Below are 17,271 nucleotides of genomic sequence, written 5' to 3' on the forward strand. Positions count from 1 at the left end.
CACTAAACCTCACTCCCATCCGGGTCACGGCACCAAATGTGTCCGGTCCCCGGTGTGAGGAGGGCACGCTAACAAGGACGCTAAAAACCGCAGCCTCTAGCGTCAGTCATTAGTGTGCCCTTTGAGGCCAGATGAGTGAGGTTTAAGGCTACAACATACTCCACAAGAACAGAGGAAAAAGGAACTGGTTCTGGATGGTTATTATGTTGCAATACCATGGGGACAGTTTTTCATCCGTTTTGTCTTATCAGCGCTTTTGACGGTGCAATCTCCAATACTGAGAGTTCCTGTGTGTTTTTTCAATGCTTCATTATCATTATTCTCTTCTACAAGGTGTTGAAAAGTGTTGATGGGAACCTTGACGGACCCCTACTGTGGTTTGGTTTGCCAACTATACAGATTTTAAAAAACAAACTTATTTTAAAGATTTTTTAAGCCAGTGATTTTATATATATATATATATATATATATATATATATATATATATATATATATATATATATCACTTCAAAAAATGGTTGATAATTGACCCCTACATAAAGAAACATACAATTAATTAAAAATGGATATAATAAGAAATGTTACAAATAATTAACTTTAAAAATATTAAGATATCAGATCGTTAAAAAATAAATTAATATTTATAGATTAAAAAAGCTATAATTAAAATTATATTAATTTTAACTAATATATTTTAAACACATAATTTATACATTATTATAAAAAGTGAACCTAGAATATATTAATATTAAATAAAAAGCTATTTTTAAAATGTATTAAAAAGAAATATTATATTTTTACAAAAGTCTAGATGCTTTTTTGTCATTGATGTCATTTGTCTAGACGTCATTGTAATGTAGTAAAACTGAACAGTTGTTCTCTTTGTGTAAAACACATAAAGCTGTGCCTTTGTGCCAGAATTGGCACGTCTGGACAGAGAGCTAAATTTAATGTGTTTGTCATTTCTATTTTTAGTCAGAAGTATGAGAGATTGTGAGACTGTAGCATACACATGTGTGTGACAGTGTGTTCTGTCCTGTAAGCAGATGGTCTTCGGGTGTTCATTCGAAACATATGTAGGTCAGGTGCAGCATGGGCTGTTGTTACCGTGGAAACTAGGAGTCAAACATGACTGCAGTCTCATCTCCATGATGCTTTGGGACACATAAACACATGTAGAGGACTTTATTAAAATATATGTATGTGATTTGATTATATCTCTTGCTAGTGCAAATGTATCAGGATGCAGCAAGAGTGCCGTAACACCTCTTCTCCGCTTTACCTGTCCACCTGTTCCTCTTCTGGGCATCCTGCCATCTAAAATAACCTGGCTTTACTGCTCTATCCATCATTCAGATACCAGCTTCGGGTAATAAATCTTCTGTCTGGCCCAGAAGGCTCATGGGAAGACTCTGTTCTATTTTACTTCTGAGAGGGAGAGAAATAAAAAACTAGAGCAGAGGAAATAAGGTTATGTCAGGTGTGGGTCTATTGCTAGTTTTTAACTATATCATTTCAGAAGCAATTCAAACTAAAGTTTTGATGGGCAAAAAAGACATTTAATTTTTATAGATGTACATGCACAAAAGTTCTGTTTTAACAAATGTAAATAATGCACGTTGTTTGAAAGTGAAATTTTATTTTATTCGATTGCAAAAAGAGCATTTATTTCATAAAGAGATTTTCCTCATTGTTTACATTACACAAAGCCTTAAAGTTCTGCATAATTGTCACATGCCTGTCCTGTCTTGTGTGCACATGTGGGTTTTGTGATGTCTAGCATGTGCTCCTGTCATTGTCTGATCCCTCCCCCTTGTTATCTGATTAGTGTTGATTTCTCCCACCTGTTCCCTCTTGATTTCTTCCCTTTATAAGCTCCTTGCCTGCGTCCCAATTCGCATACTATGCATCCTAAATAGTATTCGAAAATAGAATTAGTATGTCCCAAATCGTAGTATGTTGAAAAAAGTATTCCAAAGATTCCCGGATGGTTTACTATTTCCGGTCCGAATTCACAATATGGATCGATGGGCACTCTAACGGCTGATATTGCCCACAACCCACTGCGAGTTGGACGAGGATTCGATTAGAACTACAAACGCGGATAAAAAGTGTTAAAAAACTACAAACATGACGGATGTGCAAGTTTGACGGTTAAGCATGCGGTTAAGTAGAGTTTAGATAAAGGGGTTTGAGTGACCCTATCAATATTTAACCTGACAAAAATATATTTATTCAGTGTTGTCCACATTATACTTCACCTGCAGCAGCATTGTGAACTTTTGTAATGACACGTTTGGCCATTAACTTTTAAATGCATCATTATATTTAAACTGCAAACACACGAGGAGAGTCTCTGACCCACAAAGACCCACACATGGCAGATCAACGAGCGGCTACATTTCTCTCCGATACGGCAGGAGATTAAACTGTCTGTTAATCATTACATACTTAAAACTGATCGTAGTGTTTATAACTTTGTAAGACTGGCCAATCTATAGAACAGTTTTTCTTGCCATTGTTCTATGGATTGGCCAGTCTTACAAAGTTATAAACACTACGATTCGTTTTAAGTATGTAATGATTAACAGAATAACAGTTTTTTTTTTAGTTTGTTATTCCTTCACCTTTTCTGTTTCGCTATTTTGTTTCTTTCTTAGATAATGCTTTTTCCAACCCCCGCCATTACATTCTGATCTATTACTGCTTTGTCATCTCTGTCTTGATATTACATTTTTATAGCTTTTTCCTTCTATTTTCCTTTTTTTCTCTTTGACTTTTATCTAGCTATTTTGTAAAGCACTTTGGTCAATCTTGTGGCGGTTGTAAATGTGTTATATAAATAAAATGACCTTGACAATGGCTAGAAAAACGAATTTTATTGCACTCCGAGAGCCCCTTGTGGTCGGGGGCTTGTTGTGGCTTGTTTCCGTTGTGGTTTGTTTCTGTTGTGTTGTGGTTTGTTTCTGTTGTGTTGTGGTTTGTTTCCGTTGTGGTTTGTTTCTGTTGTGTTGTGGTTTGTTTCTGTTGTGTTGTGGTTTGTTTCCGTTGTGGTTTGTTTCTGTTGTGTTGTGGCTTGTTTCTGTTGTGTTGTGGCTTGTTTCCGTTGTGTTGTGGTTTGTTTCTGTTATGTTGTGGCTTGTTTCTGTTGTGTTGTGGTTTGTTTCCATTGTGGTTTGTTTCTGTTGTGGCTTGTTTCCGTTGTGGCTTGTTTCCGTTGTGTTGTGGTTCGTTTCCGTTATGTTGTGGCTTGTTTCCGTTGTGTTGTGGTTTGTTTCTGTTGTGTTGTGGTTCGTTTCCGTTATGTTGTGGCTTGTTTCTGTTGTGTTGTGGTTTGTTTCTGTTGTGTTGTGGTTTGTTTCCGTTGTGTTGTGGTTTGTTTCTGTTATGTTGTGGCTTGTTTCTGTTGTGTTGTGGTTTGTTTCCATTGTGGTTTGTTTCTGTTGTGGCTTGTTTCCGTTGTGGTTTGTTTCAGTTGTGTTGTGGTTTGTTTCTGTTGTGTTGTGGTTCGTTTCCGTTATGTTGTGGCTTGTTTCCGTTGTGGCTTGTTTCCGTTGTGTTGTGGTTTGTTTCCGTTGTGTTGTGGTTTGTTTCCGTTATGTTGTGGCTTGTTTCCGTTGTGTTGTGGCTTGTTTCCGTTATGTTGTGGCTTGTTTCCGTTATGTTGTGGCTTGTTTCCGTTGTGGTTTGTTTCCGTTGTGGCTTGTTTCCGTTGTGTTGTGGTTTGTTTCTGTTGTGTTGTGGTTTGTTTCCGTTGTGGTTTGTTTCTGTTGTGTTGTGGTTTGTTTCTGTTGTGTTGTGGTTTGTTTCCGTTGTGGTTTGTTTCTGTTGTGTTGTGGTTTGTTTCTGTTGTGTTGTGGTTTGTTTCCGTTGTGGTTTGTTTCTGTTGTGTTGTGGTTTGTTTCTGTTGTGTTGTGGTTTGTTTCCGTTGTGGTTTGTTTCTGTTGTGTTGTGGCTTGTTTCTGTTGTGTTGTGGCTTGTTTCCGTTGTGTTGTGGTTTGTTTCTGTTATGTTGTGGCTTGTTTCTGTTGTGTTGTGGTTTGTTTCCATTGTGGTTTGTTTCTGTTGTGGCTTGTTTCCGTTGTGGCTTGTTTCCGTTGTGTTGTGGTTTGTTTCCATTGTGGTTTGTTTCTGTTGTGGCTTGTTTCCGTTGTGGCTTGTTTCCGTTATGTTGTGGTTTGTTTCTGTTGTGTTGTGGTTTGTTTCCGTTGTGGTTTGTTTCTGTTGTGTTGTGGTTTGTTTCTGTTGTGTTGTGGTTTGTTTCCGTTGTGGTTTGTTTCTGTTGTGTTGTGGTTTGTTTCTGTTGTGTTGTGGTTTGTTTCCGTTGTGGTTTGTTTCTGTTGTGTTGTGGTTTGTTTCTGTTGTGTTGTGGTTTGTTTCCGTTGTGGTTTGTTTCTGTTGTGTTGTGGCTTGTTTCTGTTGTGTTGTGGCTTGTTTCCGTTGTGTTGTGGTTTGTTTCTGTTATGTTGTGGCTTGTTTCTGTTGTGTTGTGGTTTGTTTCCATTGTGGTTTGTTTCTGTTGTGGCTTGTTTCCGTTGTGGCTTGTTTCCGTTGTGTTGTGGTTCGTTTCCGTTATGTTGTGGCTTGTTTCCGTTGTGTTGTGGTTTGTTTCTGTTGTGTTGTGGTTCGTTTCCGTTATGTTGTGGCTTGTTTCTGTTGTGTTGTGGTTTGTTTCTGTTGTGTTGTGGTTTGTTTCCGTTGTGTTGTGGTTTGTTTCTGTTATGTTGTGGCTTGTTTCTGTTGTGTTGTGGTTTGTTTCCATTGTGGTTTGTTTCTGTTGTGGCTTGTTTCCGTTGTGGTTTGTTTCAGTTGTGTTGTGGTTTGTTTCTGTTGTGTTGTGGTTCGTTTCCGTTATGTTGTGGCTTGTTTCCGTTGTGGCTTGTTTCCGTTGTGTTGTGGTTTGTTTCCGTTGTGTTGTGGTTTGTTTCCGTTATGTTGTGGCTTGTTTCCGTTGTGTTGTGGCTTGTTTCCGTTATGTTGTGGCTTGTTTCCGTTATGTTGTGGCTTGTTTCCGTTGTGGTTTGTTTCCGTTGTGGCTTGTTTCCGTTGTGTTGTGGCTTGTTTCCGTTATGTTGTGGCTTGTTTCCGTTATGTTGTGGCTTGTTTCCGTTGTGGTTTGTTTCTGTTGTGGCTTGTTTCCGTTGTGGTTTGTTTCCGTTGTGGTTTGTTTCTGTTGTGGCTTGTTTCCGTTGTGGCTTGTTTCCGTTGTGTTGTGGTTCGTTTCCGTTATGTTGTGGCTTGTTTCCGTTGTGGCTTGTTTCCGTTGTGTTGTGGTTTGTTTCCGTTGTGTTGTGGTTTGTTTCCGTTATGTTGTGGCTTGTTTCCGTTGTGTTGTGGCTTGTTTCCTTTGTGTTGTGGCTTGTTTCCGTTGTGTTGTGGCTTGTTTCCGTTGTGGCTTGTTTCCGTTGTGGCTTGTTTCCGTTGTGGCTTGTTTCCGTTATGTTGTGGCTTGTTTCCGTTGTGGCTTGTTTCCGTTGTGGTTTGTTTCCGTTGTGGTTTGTTTCTGTTGTGGCTTGTTTCCGTTGTGGCTTGTTTCCGTTGTGGTTTGTTTCTGTTGTGGCTTGTTTCCGTTGTGGCTTGTTTCCGTTGTGTTGTGGTTCGTTTCCGTTATGTTGTGGCTTGTTTCCGTTGTGGCTTGTTTCCGTTGTGTTGTGGTTTGTTTCCGTTGTGTTGTGGTTTGTTTCCGTTATGTTGTGGCTTGTTTCCGTTGTGTTGTGGCTTGTTTCCGTTATGTTGTGGCTTGTTTCCGTTGTGGCTTGTTTCCGTTGTGGCTTGTTTCCGTTATGTTGTGGCTTGTTTCCGTTATGTTGTGGCTTGTTTCCGTTGTGGTTTGTTTCCGTTGTGGTTTGTTTCTGTTGTGGCTTGTTTCCGTTGTGGCTTGTTTCCGTTGTGTTGTGGTTTGTTTCCGTTATGTTGTGGCTTGTTTCTGTTGTGTTGTGGTTTGTTTCCGTTGTGGCTTGTTTCTTTTGTGGCTTGTTTCCTTTGTGGTTTGTTTCTGTTGTGTTGTGGCTTGTTTCCTTTGTGGTTTGTTTCTGTTGTGTTGTGGTTTGTTGCCGTTGTGGTTTGTTTCTGTTGTGTTGTGGTTTGTTTCTGTTGTGTTGTGGTTTGTTGCCGTTGTGGTTTGTTTCTGTTGTGTTGTGGCTTGTTTCCGTTGTGGTTTGTTTCTGTTGTGTTGTGGCTTGTTTCCGTTGTGGTTTGTTTCTGTTGTGTTGTGGCTTGTTTCCGTTGTGTTGTGGCTTGTTTCCGTTGTGGTTTGTTTCTGTTGTGTTGTGGCTTGTTGCCGTTGTGGTTTGTTTCTGTTGTGTTGTGGCTTGTTGCCGTTGTGGTTTGTTTCTGTTGTGTTGTGGTTTGTTTCTGTTGTGTTGTGGCTTGTTTCCGTTGTGGTTTGTTTCTGTTGTGTTGTGGCTTGTTTCCGTTGTGGTTTGTTTCTGTTGTGTTGTGGCTTGTTTCCGTTGTGGTTTGTTTCTGTTGTGTTGTGGCTTGTTTCCGTTGTGGCTTGTTTCCGTTGTGGTTTGTTTCTGTTGTGTTGTGGCTTGTTTCCGTTGTGGTTTGTTTCTGTTGTGTTGTGGTTTGTTTCTGTTGTGTTGTGGCTTGTTTCCGTTGTGGTTTGTTTCTGTTGTGTTGTGGCTTGTTTCCGTTGTGGTTTGTTTCTGTTGTGTTGTGGCTTGTTGCCGTTGTGGTTTGTTTCTGTTGTGTTGTGGTTTGTTTCTGTTGTGTTGTGGCTTGTTTCCGTTGTGGTTTGTTTCTGTTGTGTTGTGGCTTGTTTCCGTTGTGGTTTGTTTCTGTTGTGTTGTGGCTTGTTTCCGTTGTGGTTTGTTTCTGTTGTGTTGTGGCTTGTTTCCGTTGTGGTTTGTTTCCATTGTGTTGTGGCTTGTTTCCGTTGTGGTTTGTTTCCGTTGTGTTGTGGCTTGTTTCCGTCGTGGTTTGTTTCTGTTGTGTTTTGGCGATTTTGTTGTGGTTTAATTTAGTACGGCTGCACTACTGGGCCACCTTAGATAAGCGTTCATTGTCACAGTTCTTCCATGAGTGGGTTTCACTTCATGCCATCTTTGTTAAAGAACGCAACACACGTCTCCTGGACATCCTGTAGAATTCAGCCAATCAGATGATGACTCATGAAGTGTTTCCAGTTAGGTGTACCACATGCATCAGACGTTCAGCCAATTGAACTGATCAGTCTGAGACTGAAACTAGAAGAGATATCGCTGCAAGAGGGAGGGGAATTTATTCAGAAGGGCACATGAATTTAAAGAATAAATATGTGCACAGATAAATCATTTATAATAAATACTGCAATAATAATTGAGGCTTTGATTTAATGACAGCATAGTTATTTGGGTAGGAACAATTATTTTAGTTAAAATCATTCAGTGTCTCAGTGAAATGATTTAGCCTAACTGAGGCACTTCTTTTAAAGTAGAAAATACTTGAAAAAGTGTAGCCAATGAATCGTCACGTCTCGAGAGCAAAAATATTGATCACAACACATGTATTACTTACAAAAGCTCTAGAGTCACAGACCAGTTTTTATTGAGGCCCACTCAGCTCACTTGAAAATCAATGAAAATCAGAATTAAATGCCAAGTATAGACCTGCATGGTGACATTTATGTTGATGTACAGACATGATGTGACTTCATGGTGGCTATTTATATAAAGAAATGGCAAAAATATTTACAGGAAGCACAGGAACATAATTAAGCCAATAAAGGACACAGATTGTGTATTAACTTCAGTCCTGACTATAAAGTGACATCAACACATTCAACACGGTTGGGGAATTTGAAAACAACCCAAATGTCTGGGGTAACCGACTTTGGGGTGGAAAAAACAAAATTTGTACTTTTGTGTTTATATAAGATATACAATATCTTGGCATTTGGTGTGTTTCTCTTTTGCCTAATTGACGGCAGCAAGGACATGTGACCATCTGTACCATTTGGTCATTTATGCATTTGGCAGACACTTTTATCCAAAGCCGCCAGGATTGTATTGAACCACCATTCAAAGATGTGTTGTCAGAAAGATTTTTTTGTTTTGGATTGGGATGCAGGATATATCAGCCGATATATGTTCCAAGAAAATATTCCAATGTATTACAGCAGATAAATAATGGATTATTTCCTTCAGCTGAGACACTTCAGATGTGCACTGTTCACCATGATGGTTTTAAATGGCATTAAATATGATTGGAATCCCTTAAAATGCAGTTGTCATACAAGTCTGTCATATAGGCTACTTACATTTATAATGAGAACATAATTGTGTGCTTGGGACATGTCTTTTAAAGAATTAGTTCTCTTTTCGCTTTTGATAATTTTAATAACTTTAATAATTTACTCACCCCCATCTAATCCAAGATGTTCATGTCTTTCTTTCTTCAGTCTAAAAGAAATAAAAAAATTTAAGGAAAACATTCCAGGATTTTTCTCCACATAAAAGCAACCAATGGCAACCAAATCTCTTGATGCATTGATATAACCTTGATGGCAACCAAAATGTTGAAGGTCCAAAGTAATGCAGTTTCAAAGGTCTTCAGAGACTCTTCACGATCCCAGATGAGGTCTTATTTTTATGTAAACCATGACGTATTTTATTTTCAGGTTTCTTTATGAATGCACTTATAGAACGTTCAAAAGAGCAGCATTTAATAAAACTTTACTGTCACTTTTGATCGGTTTAATGCATCCTTGATGAATAAAAGCAGAGGCGTCATGCACGACGTGGCCCATCATATTTTTGAGCCAAATGGATTTGAATCCATCTTCCAAAAGACAAACAAATTATATTTTTTATGTTTGACAATATGATTAGAATGTTCAGTGCACCATGTGATCAAATGCTAAATCTAATTCTGCGTTTGTGCTTTGGCTGGCCTCGTTTGTCATGTATCACAACTGTTCAGTTTTTACTCTAATCAAAATCATTTCTTAGTTTTGAAGCTAAAATATGTCTCACAGCCCAGGCGAGCATATTGAGCTTTCACATTTGGGTGGTTGGGGGAATCCGTCCGAATTTTTACAAAGTATAATTTTTTAACCTTCAGTTAAAATGATTTGTAAGGACACTGATTTCAAAGAACAGCCTCTGATTCACAAGATAAGGTGCAGTTTGCTTTGCGGTGTCAGTGCTTAATGCTTTAAATGTGTTTATTTCTATGTGGAAGATTGAATCAATGCAGGAGACCTAGTATTCTTAATATTCAGGAATACGAACAGTAAATGCGTTTAATGTCAGGCTGCAGGTGTGGTGCTGGCTAGTATGATAAATTCAAGAAGATAAACAGTCTTTATTAACTTTACTCAGTACTCAGTCAAATGAGTACTGAAACAGGCATAATAAACACTAGCAAAGATAATTGGATGAACATGTGACATTAAAGATGCAGTGCGTAATATTTTTAAGGATCTATTGACAGAAATGCAATATAATATCCATAACCATGTTTTCAGTGGTGTATAAAGACCTCACACAATGAACTTAATTTTTTTTGTGCTTTTATTTCCATACAGTGAAGTCATGTTTCTACGGTATCCCTAAAGGGACAAACTAGCTAGCTACTCTCTGCTGTCTCAGACGACGGCATCATTGTCCTGTGTGGGCCACCGTAGATTCTCAATGTGCTTTAAAAGGGAAGGGTGAGCAGTGTTTGATTGCAATTCACAACCTCACCACTAGATGCCGCTAAATTTTACACACTGCACCTTTAATAATGTTTGTTTTTGCTCCTCTCGTTGGTATTGTGATGGAAATATTTAATATAATGGCCTCAGAAGTGGTTAAAGTTATTTAACATGAAACTACAGAAAAACGCAGACTAAGGATGTTCAGGTTAAAGACCACCTAAAAAGGTACTTAACACAAATAGAAGTCATATGATAGATTATTATAAACCAATCACAGTGAAGGGAACTGATTATTACTTAAGCTGTATTGTTTAAATGAACACGTTTCTTATTGTTCAGGAGACTCTTTTGGTAGTTGTGACCAGTGGTCTCCCGGCTGTGAATAAAACTTCATTTCAGCAAAAAGCAACTTGGGAGTGGTGTCAGTTTGCTACATAGCTGAGGAATAGAAGTAGTAAAGATTCTGCGCTCAATATATCACAGCAGAGACAGTGATAGTGTTGGAAGACTATAGAGCCGTTCTCGAGGTGAGGCTGTAATACGACAGTATTAAGGATCCTGGAGAGACCAGCGTGAGAGTGTATGTTAAAGACCTGTGTGCTCACGTGTGTGTTTGAGTAAACGCTAGTGATATAGCTTCTCGACGGGACGCCACTTCGCCACTTCGAGAGGCGAATTATTACCTCGAAGTATTGAAATTGTGTTAGATGTAGGCTATTCGAGAAGGGCATTACCTCGAGATACTGTAGTTTTATATTAACAACAGAGTTGTTTTGAATTGTCCCTGGGTGAAGTCAGGTGTTCGTATTGAGAATTTCCACGACAGTATATTCTGATATGACATTGCAGTTATTTTTATAGTGAAAGCTTAAGAAAAGTTTTAATAGGGAAGGCAAGGCAAGGCAAGTTTATTTGTATAGCACATTTCATACCCAATGGCAATTCAAAGTGCTTTACATAGAAATTAATTAAAACAGTGCTAACATGCATGAGAAAAAAGGATACCATGTGGACGAATAAAAAATTAAAAACAAGCATAGTTAAAACAGTTGTAAAGATAATAATAATACAAAATAATACATTATAATATCATAACATCCATTTTAATCACTATTCCCTGATTTTTACTCAGGAACCTTAATAAGTAATAGTATTAGTAAAAGTAATAGTATGAAAAAAAATAAGTTTTTTTTTTTTTTTTTTGCGGGTTCATACCGTTTTTACTCCTTAGCCCCCTTACCTGCTGACTTTGGCATGACTGTTTGAGCTAAAGGAATGCATTGTAGACTTACATTTGATATAGTCACCATATTATTTTACATTTTAACTTTTATTTATTTCAAACTCCAGGTTTAAATAAGACTTTGAATCCCATAATGTTCAGATGGTGTCTGACTATGCCCATTAAAGCACACAGGAAGCTTCTGCCTCGAATAGCACGGTTATTAACTTATATTTTTAATGTTTTTTTTACCTCCCGTTACTTAAGAATCACACATTTGAAACCATTTTAAATCATTTCCTGATGAAATAAAAGGTCCTTAATGACACGATTTAATGAAATGGAATTTCTGAAAAAGGACAATCTGTGTGTGTGAGAGAGGAGGCAGAACAAATGTGCTCACCGTCTCTCTCTCTCATCCCTCGGGGTCTCACTAACTATAGCCATGCCTCGGTTTCTTAAAGGATGCAGAATAACAATGCTGAAGCTAAGTGAGGGAGCGATAAGAGGAAATAGAGAGAGAACAAATGGGAAAGGGAAGCAGAAGTGCTTGGCTCAGGGTCTCCGTCAGACGTTTATCATACAGACACTTACACATTCCTCATCCAGCCGAAACCATTCCCTTTATATACAAGTAAAACAGATATATAGGCATACGGATTGCTCTGTGGTTGCTAGGGTGTTCTGGTTGGTTGCTCAGTGATATTCTGCTTTTTACATGTGTCTCATGTCTCTTATTCAATGTACCAGATATTATATTTTTGTCTGACAACTTATAATTATTATAGCTCTTCTTTTCTCATTCATATGAGCAATAATAGTTTGAAAACACCAAAAAAGAAACACCCAGTGTTTCAGGGTGTTTTGCGATGTGTAAATGTTCTGTTGACTCTGACAGTAACAGGATTGCTCAGTCTACCATGAGAGAAAATCTGCAAGGGAATGAGAAAGAGTGGATACGGGAAAGTGGGATTATTATTAAATGCGTCTCTGAACCAAAACTGGAAGTTGTCTGCAGTTGTTGCCATGGAAATGCCTCAGACTCACTCCCCGAATTTGTGTGTGTGGTCTCGTATGTGTGCACATAATAAAAGGAGTATATTAAATGTCAGCTTTATTGCATTATTGCATTAAACTAACCGTTCTCAAACTCTCATACCTCAGTGTGCAGGTAAAACACTGCACTGTCATGATATATACAATATATACACAACAACTGTTTTCAACATTGATAATAATCAAAAATTTATATCAGAGCATATCATTTCTGAAGGATCATGTGACACTGAAGACTGGAATAATGATCACAGGAATCAATTACATTTTACAGTATATTCAAATAGAAAACAGTTTTTTTTTCAATGTAATAATATTTCGATTTTACTGTAAATTTAATCTAATAAATACACCCATTATGAGCTTAAAGGTGCACTATGTAACTTTTCCGTCCTCTAGAGGTTGCCTATTCAAAACACTGCCATAGTTTGATGACGCCAAGTTTGAGTGCTGAATCTTGGGACATGTGGAAAGAATGGGGATAGGACTAAAGTTCATCAGCAGGATTTTATTATGACGGGACGAGCCCGATCTCACGGAAATGCGTATAAATAGTACGAGTTTGTAATCTTGTGGAATGTATACGCCAAAATGAGTTTTGCCGTGCATATGGTACGCGGTTTTTCACGTGCATATGATACGCACGTTATGGCGTATTATACATACGAACCCCCCACCCCACCACCCTAAACCTACCCAAGAGTGTGTCATAATGCACGCCATAAACTGCGTCTCATATGCACGCGAAAAAGTACGTAGCATTTGCACGCCAAAACTCATTTTGGCGTATCCATTCCACGAGATTTAACACTCGTACTATTTATATGCATGACCATGAGATCGTGTTGGACGGGACACAGTCGCCGGTGCAATTTCTGCTTTTCCGCTCATGAGTAAGAGGTAAAGCAGCTCTGTTTATCATATTAGATACATTTGAGTGTGTTTAAAACGACGTTAGTCTAAGCATTTGCTCAGCGGTTGATGTGACACTTATTCACACTGCTAAGAGTAAAGCGTTTCTGCAAAATAAAACCAAAAAAACCTAGGAAACCGAGAGTAACGCAGATATGATGCCATTGACAGGCGACTCCCTCAGACTTCCCGTTGATTGGTTAAAATAGCAATTTTTCACAATTTACAAATAGTTGGAAACATTTGAGATATTGTAAGAACTCAACTGAACAAAATATATAACACGGCCTAGTGTTTTTTGGATGTTTGGATATTTTACTGAACCTTTTAAGAAACTTATTTAAAACTATTTATTAATATTTTGTAAGCAAACTCACCAAAGGAAAGGAAAATTACCTTTAATATCTCTTTACTATCTCAATTGTTTCTAATAAACATCAGTGATATTAAGGATAAATCAAAAAATGTGCTGTCTTTTGTCTCGAATTATTGTCTCAAACCGTAATACTGCAATCAAAGGTCTCAATATGGGCTCCGAAATGTCTCTTCAGTTTAAAATGTACACGTATGGTGTATGAACCTCATTAATTTTATAGCATGTCAACAATCGACTCATTGCTTATTTCTTCTAAAGCAGACAACTTTTCCATTATCAGATGTATGATGAGTGTTTATGTGCGTGTTAGTGTCACTTCGGTCTCTAGCGGATACAACTTGAGCAGAAATCATCAGCGGCGGTTTAATTACTTTGATTAAGCTGCATGATGAATTTTTGTGTATATGTCTGTGTTGGGTTGAAAAGTTAATTATCCACACGGAGAGCTGTGAGTGACGAAGACTGAAAGAAGTCAAACTCAAACTTCACAAAGGGCACAGAAAGGTTGGACGTCTGTTTATGTTTACATGCACCAACCCAAAGATCATTTGCAGCCAATCAATATTGTTTCCTCAGGTGAACCGAATGAGAAATCACAGTACGCCCTTGACTTTCATTAAGCTGATTCATACAAGCATTAAACTTTCATATTCAACAGTTTAATGAAGAATTAAAATGCCAATGTTCATGACAGACAGACACAGACTTCTCCGTTACAGTTTAACGATGTCATAAAACCTGCTAGAAAACACATTTTAATGCATTTTTCACTTTTCAGGTCACTTTTTACTTTGCAGTATAAATACTTTATATGGAAGAAAACATTTCTTGATTCTTCATATATATATAATATCTTGTTTTGCTTAAATTTAATCCTAATATCCTAATAGTACATCTTAAAGCTTTATCATGCATATTAATGTTTTATTTATTTATTTGGAAATATGCCTGCATATATATATATTTTTTTCAGTTTTTGCATTGTGTTTTAACTGAACACATTGCACCTGATTATCATAATGCATCATTATCATAATTCCCTTTATTTTAATGTAATTTGCATATGATATACCTTCATTAATTTATGTTGGGGAGGGGGATCATTGCACAGAAAATGTGCTGGAGAAAATATCCTCAATGCAAATTAATCTTAGGCTAGTTTTATTTTATTTTTACACAATTCTTCTTTTCTATTTGATTGTTTTGGTGGTGTAGTTGTGTGAGATTCACCCTATAGCAAATACGTCTGTGTTTACAGCCTGTGCTTTGTATGAAGACAAAACTAGAGGGTAGGGAAAGATAATATTACAATGGACATCTTCAGGACAAAATAGTTTAAACTGACAAAGCATACATGGTAAATTGTTCCCACTAGTTCTAGAAAAAAAAACCCAGAGATATGAAAAATTCCCCAGCTGCTTTATTCCCCATTTTCATGCATTTCATTACTGAGGGATATTTGAAGAATTTGAAACGAGGTCCTCTATACCCTTATCTGCATTTTGTCCTCTTTTTATTCGCTTCACTCTTTTTCTTCATTCTTTTTTTCCTCTTGAACTCCCTTGAGACTGAATCTGAACACCCCTTATCACTACAACTTAATGAGCTCCCAAGCATTACCAACCTCTCTCTCTCTCTCTCTCTCTCTCTCACACACACACACACACACACACACACACACACACACACACACACACACACACACACACACACACACACACACACTTTATCAGGCTGGTAGCGTCTACTTAGTTTTCTAGTTCCCCTCAGTCTAATTGCGCATTTATTCTTTTACTCTCTAAAACAACTCATTAGTGTTTTATATGAGAGAGAGAGAGAGAGAGAGAGAGAGAGAGAGAGAGAGAGAGAGAGAGAGAGAGAGAGAGAGAGAGAGAGAGAGAGACCTAGTTTTAATGACCTTCAGATAAGCAGGGAAAGATGATTCAAAGCAAAGTAGGATAAAAAGATGAATTAAGTAACTGGGAGAAAAGGCCAGAGAAAGAGCAATAGAGTCAGTTATCCGCATATCTCCCGTCTTTAATGATGTGTGAGTCTTATCAGCTGATTAAAATTACACACAAACCACCTTAAAAAGATAACTTATGCACTTCTGTGCATTTCTGGAGTGATAGAGACATACATGCACATATCAAGACGTATGGAATAAAGTGACACAGACTGGGTGAAATGTCAGGGAAGGTTAATAAGGGAAGGGTGAAGGATGATATTGATCCAGTTTAAAGTATTTATGCACTGAACAATTGTGTCTTCATTAGTTTCTATTGGCTGGTAGATAATAATCAGGGAAAACTGAACTGAATGGACTAAAGCTCCGAATTACTGTAAATATTTACATTACCTCACTGTAACAGGGTTGCCAACTCTCACGCATCTGGCGTGATACTCACGCTTTCAGGCTCTGTCTCACGCTCTCACTCCGCCCAACTCAATCTCACGCCAAATTGCCAAACCTGCTTTTGATATTAAACAAAGCTATAAGCTTTAATTTTTTTAAATGTGTTTTAATGAAATTCAAACAATAAATAGCGTTTTGGCGCTAATGTGGCATAATGTTAAAGCCAGAGTCGTTGAAAAGCGGAGTTGCATGCTCTCGTCTCCCTGCGGTGCGCGCTGGTCACGTGGCCGTATGAGCGCTCAATACTTCTAGCGCCGTGCCAATGCATTAAAATGGCTTAAAGGGATCCCCTGGTGTTGAGACTTGTATGGCTTAATATAACATAAATGATGTCTCTTACTGAATTATGTAGTAGAAAACCCATGAAAGATCTACGTTATTTTAAAAATCGATTTTATATTTGGACCATGGGCGGCGCCATTTTGTTTGCGTTCTAGGTTGATGACGTAGAGTGGTTGAACTCCTCAATCAGCTGGCGTTACCCGTAGCTATTTTTACCACAACGCAACTCGAAAATTGTTTCAGAGTTTTAAAAACAAAACCAATGAATTGCTTTGTAATTGTACTTGAAACACACTCAAACATACATGTGCACACAAACTCACCTACACAAGTCACAAACAGATCGGCGGGCGCGCACACGACAGGCTCTGTTTCAATCGAGATGTTGGGCTGCTCAGTCTCCACGACAGGGGCTGAATCCGAAATCGACCCTATACCCTGAAATAGGGCATTATTTGAAGGGACGGCCATTTGTAGTGTTGTCCGACACCATAGTGGACATGTTCGAGTGCAGTCATTCAGTCTCACGTTCACCGCAATAACGAGTAAAGCCGATTTACAAACAGCTGTCCGACTTCACGCACTCAAACATACATGTGCACACAAACTCTCTCTCTCACACAGACTCACACACACCCCAACAGATCGGCGCGAACACACACACACACACACACCCCAACAGATCGGCGCGAACACACACACACCCCAACAGATCGGCGCGAACACACACACACACACGCACGCACGCACTGCGTGCGCGCATACATAACCCTCAATCTATTCCCTGTGTTGATCCTAGATAGACTGTTGATAGTAGATTAACTGTAATGCCTAATGTGAGCAGCAGAGGGAAATATCTAGGTAGGACGATGGGATAAAGTAACGTGAGGAAGAGAGGCAGGATGTTTTGGTGATGATGCATGCGATTTAGACAGAGCAGTCAGGTGTGTGTGTGCGCGCCCGCCGATCTGTTTGTGACTTGTGTAGGTGAGTTTGTGTGCACATGTATGTTTGAGTGTGTTTTAAGTACAATTACAAAGCAATTCATTTGTTTTGTTTAACTCTGAAACAATTTTCGAGTTGCGTTGTGGTAAAAATAGCAACGGGTAACGCCAGCTGATTGAGGAGTTCAACCACTCTACGTCATCAACCTAGAACGCAAACAAAATGGCGCCGCCCATGGTCCAAATATAAAATCGATTTTTTAAATAACGTAGATCTTTCATGGGTTTTCTACTACATAATTCAGTAAGAGACATCATTTATGTTATATTAAGCCATACAAGTCTCAACACCATGGGATCCCTTTAAGCGGATACACAACAGTTTCACCATATAGATGTTTGCTGCAAGTTTTGGTAAACAGTACAGCATAGTGTTAG

Source organism: Pseudorasbora parva, chromosome 24 (genome assembly GCF_024679245.1).
Source record: "Pseudorasbora parva isolate DD20220531a chromosome 24, ASM2467924v1, whole genome shotgun sequence".
NCBI classification, from domain to species: Eukaryota; Metazoa; Chordata; class Actinopteri; order Cypriniformes; family Gobionidae; genus Pseudorasbora; species Pseudorasbora parva.